Source organism: Nycticebus coucang, chromosome 1 (genome assembly GCF_027406575.1).
Source record: "Nycticebus coucang isolate mNycCou1 chromosome 1, mNycCou1.pri, whole genome shotgun sequence".
Lineage (NCBI taxonomy): Eukaryota > Metazoa > Chordata > Mammalia > Primates > Lorisidae > Nycticebus > Nycticebus coucang.
The window spans coordinates 119,203,389-119,209,193 of NC_069780.1; positions in this window are offsets into that span (position 1 = coordinate 119,203,389).

The following is a 5,805-nucleotide window of genomic DNA, read 5'->3' on the forward strand; positions in this document are numbered from 1 at the left end:
GAGACACTATCTGGACTGAAAAGTCACTTTGAAGAATTGCACCGTTATAAATCACCATACAATTAGGCATGCAATATATAAAACGAGCATGAAACATATGGCAAATAATCTTCATAGATTGTTAATATGAATCTTAAATGCCACCATAAATGTTTTGCTACCTCAAATTGGAAGTGCCGTAAGAGTGAATCAATGAAAATTCTACCATTTGAAAAAGGAAAATATATCTACCAGATCTTATGCTATTTGCTGTTCTTTTTATTAAAAGAACACTTTTGGTTTTGATATGCAGGGTTCCAGAGGGGGGAGATTTCTGTTGATGTTATTTTACTTGTGCTATTTTCTTGGTTTTATTAATATATGAACTAACCAGAAAATAATTTTTTAAAGGAAAAAATGCAAATGTTTCTGTAAAGCATACCCTCTGAACTCCAGAAGGTAAGCTATCAACCACGAACTTACCTTATTTAGCCTGGAGTCTCTTCTCTGGGGAAAGAGCAAGCTTAAAGTTTGTGAGCCAGAGATATAAAATATTAAGCTAATATGGTGAATATTATTAAAAGATATAATAAATTACCAATGGGATTAGTTATTAAATTAGATTAAAATTTTCAGGAGATGTGGAATGTAAGTGTCTTGGCACAGTAACTGAGAGAATGCCAGGAAGGCTATGTTAACCAGTGTGATGAAAGTGTGTCAAACGGTCTGTGAAGCTAGTGAATGATGCCCCATGATCATATCAATGTACACAGCTATGATTTAATAAAAAAAAAATAAAAAAATACAAATAAAATAAAATTTTCAGGAGAGGGGATCCATTCAATTATTCTATAGTTCACTAACAAGTCACTCTAAATTATTCTGTATGTCTCTTGGATATAATCAGATGAATTTTCTGTATAGATGAGGCATCATGACATTTCAGCCAATGTCACAATTTACAAAGAGACCGCCAAGTCACTCAGGGTAGAGAAGAATAACTTGGTTCTCAAACTTTCTTTTAATGGCCACTAATACATATGAGGAACTTAGAACCACATTTTTTTTTTCCTCTGTCAGGATTTCAGTGCTTTAATCCATTTAGGAAAACAAAGTTCAAAGTTTTATATAAGCTCAAGCATAGATTATATAGCCTGCCACATGACAGATCTGGTGGGAAACTGTTAGGAGACAGCGTGACTCCTTTTCACCTGGGCTGTTATTTCAGCAAGTTGATTACCCACCACTGCACGGAGAGCCAGTTTGCACCATGGTCTCTCCCAGGGCCCTAGTTCTTTTCTTCTCCCTTCCCCATATTTTAGCCATTCAATCTAATGCACCACTGAGACACTCTTTTCTTTACCTTTCTTATGAGTTGTCCTTTCTTTGTTCAGAAAACATAGATATGCTCCAGGAATACTAGATGTTTACTGTAGTTATTCATGCAGGCTGAATATTTTTAAGGCAAGGAAACTGGTGTTTTAAAAAACATCTCTATTTTAATCCAATCCACCTCCAGAGCTACAAAATGAGACACAAAAATGTTTTGTTTAAAATATTTAGCAGTTACCCGTTGAACTAAAGAATCAAGATTCTGAAATAAAAAAGATATAGACTTGATTGCATTTTGGACCAGCATAATTAATTTTAACTTTTCATTATAGTTGAGTGTGGGAGTCCCACACAGTGACAATCAACAGCCTCCACGTTTTACACCCCTAATCCCATTCCCTTTGACTGCTATCAGCACCAAGCACAGGATTCTTTCGGGTGTTTGCTTGTCACCTAAAATATGAGCTGTCTTTTCCAGATTTGTGTCTTATACAAATTTCATCAGCATTCCACCAACATTTTCACATGAAAGGGAGAAAAAATATAGCCAAATGATTTGTATGCATGAATGTGTATTTACACACTTACACATACATGCCCACATCTTGAGAACCACTAGTTCTTTAAAGCTTCTTAGACATGTTTTAATGAGTTTTTGAAGACAAATACAATGAAGACAAAAGGTATTTAATACCTTGATCAAACCCCCCAAGGTGTTTGAGCTACAGTATATCAATGATTCTGCAAAACCACTGAGTCCCTTGAGTTTCTGAAAAGTGCGCCAGCTAGACCACCTGCCTCTATTGGGAGGCCCTTGCCCCTTTCCAGCCCCTACTTTTTCCTCCCTCAGAGGTGACACTTATCCTGAACTGTGTGTTACTCATCCCTGGCTTTATCATACATACATGTCTGAACTTTAGAAACAAGCTTCATACTGCCTACATTTTTGGACACTTGTTTGTTTAACTCAATTAACTCAAGATCATGTTCTTAAGATGTGGCTATGCTGTTGTCTTACTTGTGGATCAAATGAATGTTTACCATTATATAATAGTCCCTTATGTGGTTACACCGTAATTGTATGCTTTTTATTCCACTCATGGTCACTTGAGTTTTTTCCATTTTTTGCTTTTATGACACTTTACTGTGCAAATTCAGACACGTGGAAATTGAGTACCTGGGTCATAAGATAAATGTTAAACCTTAAGCAATGAGGCCAAAATGTTTTCTAATTTTTTAATCTAGGTTTTAAAATTACCTTTATAGCTAGTGTGGAGGTAACAATAAGTGGATTTTGAATAGAAAACATATAACTATGTAATTTGAATAAATAACAAATGAATATAAATGACATTTGCAAAATATATAAAAGGACATATAAGGAAACATGTCCCTTCCTACTTTGGTCCCTTATTCCTTCATGCCCTCTCTTCAGAGAAAAAGCATTTTCACCAATCTTAAATAGGCCATTTTTAAAAAATCCTTAATCTCAACAAATCATTATTTGAGCATAAATTGGATTTTTGAAAGAGTCAAGGATATTTTGGATTAACTTAAGAAATCAGTAAGCAAAAAATTTTAGGTCAAAATTAATGTCTAAAAAACACTATATCTAAAGAGATATAAAAAATGGTATCAATTGGAAAGTTGCAGGCGACATCATATTTAATGTTGTAACACTGAGTGTTCTGGCCCCTAAGACTGAGTACAAGTCAAGGTTGTCCATTTTCACAACTTCTGACAAAAAGGAAAAAAGTGAAGGCAGAAACAGAAAAAGTTGAACTACTCTTATTCACAGATGACAAGAATATTTACCCAGGAAATCCTAAAGAATCAACAGAAAAGAATAAAAACTGTTGGAACTAACAAGTGAATTTATCAAGTCTCAAATTAAAGGCCAGTATATTTTATTGACCTAATTTTATTTCTTCATGCTAGGAGCAAATAATTGGAAATTTAGTATTAAAAGGGTTCTATTTACATTACCATAAAATACTAATTAATTTCACCAAAGATATATAAAACTCTATACTGAAAACTACAAAATGTTGCTGAGGGAAGTTAAAGAGGACATAAATAAGTAAAAAGCCATTAACATGCCCATGGGTACAAGATTTAATATTTTAAAAAGAGATTCTCCCAAAATTAACTTATAAATTCAACTCTATCTCCATCATAGACTCATTAGGCTTTTTATATAAGTTTATAAGCTGATTGTAATACTTATCTGAAAAGCAAATGACTATAAACAGCCATAACAACTTGAAAAAGAAGGAAAAAATTAAGGATTTACACTTGATTCTAATACTTCTTAAAAAGCTACAATAATAAAACAGCATAGGGCTGGTATAAAGATGTATATATAGGTTGGAAGAACAGAATAGAATCTGAACTTCATACAATTTTATACAGATAATTGATTTACCAACCATGGCACCAAAAGAATCCAAGGGGGGAAAGGAAAGTCTTTTCAACAAGTGGTCTGGAAATCTAATTTCAATATGAGATTTATTTATAATAAAATATTTGCCAAATAGTCAAGCCTAACTAACCATAGTGTGTTTGTCATCCATTTTTCAAGTAACGTGTTCCATTAACTTGCAACTCAAACAACAGCGCAACCTTCGCTTTATTTCCTCAAGGTACGGATGGTACCTCAAGATGCAGCGCAAGGGCTTGGCGCACACGTTCCATTCTGTCACACAGAATGTCAAAAAGTTTCATACTCAAGAGTGGAGATGCGACAAAATTTATACTGCTTCATCAAGGGCATTATTTAGGAGAAACATTTATTTTTCTTACAATGTGTGGCAGCATCTATTGTTGCAGTTGGGCGCCACTTTCTGCTCAGATTTCAGCAGTTTTTTCCAGTCATTACCTTTGCAACATCCATGTAAATGTCAACACTGTGAAAAAGGCAATAACATCTTACTATTATTTGGAAAATAGCTTTGACTTTATAGTCTTTCTGAAAAAGTCAAAGGGATCCCCCCAAGGATCTAGAAACCACACTTCCAGAACTACTGACTACATGACTGATAGATACATACACAGACAGATATAAATGTAATTAATTGAAATCATTCAGCAGAGGGAAAGAGCCATCATCAAATAAAGCTATCACTATGTATCTAGTGATTTTTATAGAGACAAATGCATACCCACTCTCATCCAGGTTTATTTGTAGAAAACCAAGTATACATTTTTCTATTTTCTAAGTAAGTAACAAAGAAAAGTTTGCATCATACATATACATGCACACATAGACAGGTGCATGTGTACATATGTAGGTGTGGACATATACGGATACATAACACACACATACGTAATTAACAGGCACTTGAATTTTTTTCATCCTGGTTTTGAATACCACCGAGTTTAATATGGTTTGGAACTGATACTCAAGGTAATTTTCACATTATTTAGTGAGGTGCCTACAGCTTCAGAGGCTAGATTTCCAGCCACCCCAAACTCTGCGACCGTCTTGCAGAGTAGCCCATGAGGGCATACCTCAGGGGTCCTCAAACTATGGCCCGCAGGCCACATGCGGCGGTGTGATTGTATTTGTTCCCGTTTCGTTTTTTTACTTCAAAATAAAATATGTGCAGTGTGCATAGGAATTTGTTAATAGTTTTTTTTTTTTTAACTATAGTCTGGCCCTCCAACAGTCTGAGGGACAGTGAACTGGCCCCCTGTTTAAAAAGTTTGAGGACGCCTGGCTTACCTAATTGTACCACACTATGTTATTCAGGGAACATGGGACTTTTTAATTCTTTGATTTCTTAAATGAATCACTTTGTGGGACAGACCGTAAAGGTGAGATAAAATTTGTCAAGAAAGACTTAAAAAAGACACAGTCATCAGCTCGAGATATCACTCCTTCCCCAGGACTGAAGAGAGACAACATTCCCGGTGTAACAACATTCCCAGCGTACTATGTAGGGGAGAAAAGTGCCCTTCTCAAATAGTCAATAATTCTCTGCACTTCTTCTCCTCTGCCAGGCAACACAGTAACATTCCTTCCCACACATGTGCACATTAGGTCAAATATCGACTTTGGAGCCAGATGAATAAAATAAAACATTTCTGAAAGAGCAAAATATCATTCACATCCAACAAGAAGATATTACCAAATATCAAACACCCAGCATTTAGATTCTTTAATGTTCAGACTGTCAGGGATAGGACCTCTACAGATTTTAACCCAGATTCTTCTCTAACTTTCCTGCTATATTTGGGAAAATTAATCTGGAAAAAAATCATACTACTATTTTTATTTTCCTATAAGGCAGGCATCCTCAAACTGCAGCCCGCGGGCCACATGAAGTGGTGTGAATTGTATTTGTTCCCGTTTTTTTCTTTTTTTTCTTTTTTTATTAAATTATAGCTGTGTACATTGATATAATCATGGGGCATCATTCACTAGCTTCACAGACCGTTTACCAAGTTTCACATATACCCTTGTAAGATGCACAGCTGGTATAATCCCACCAA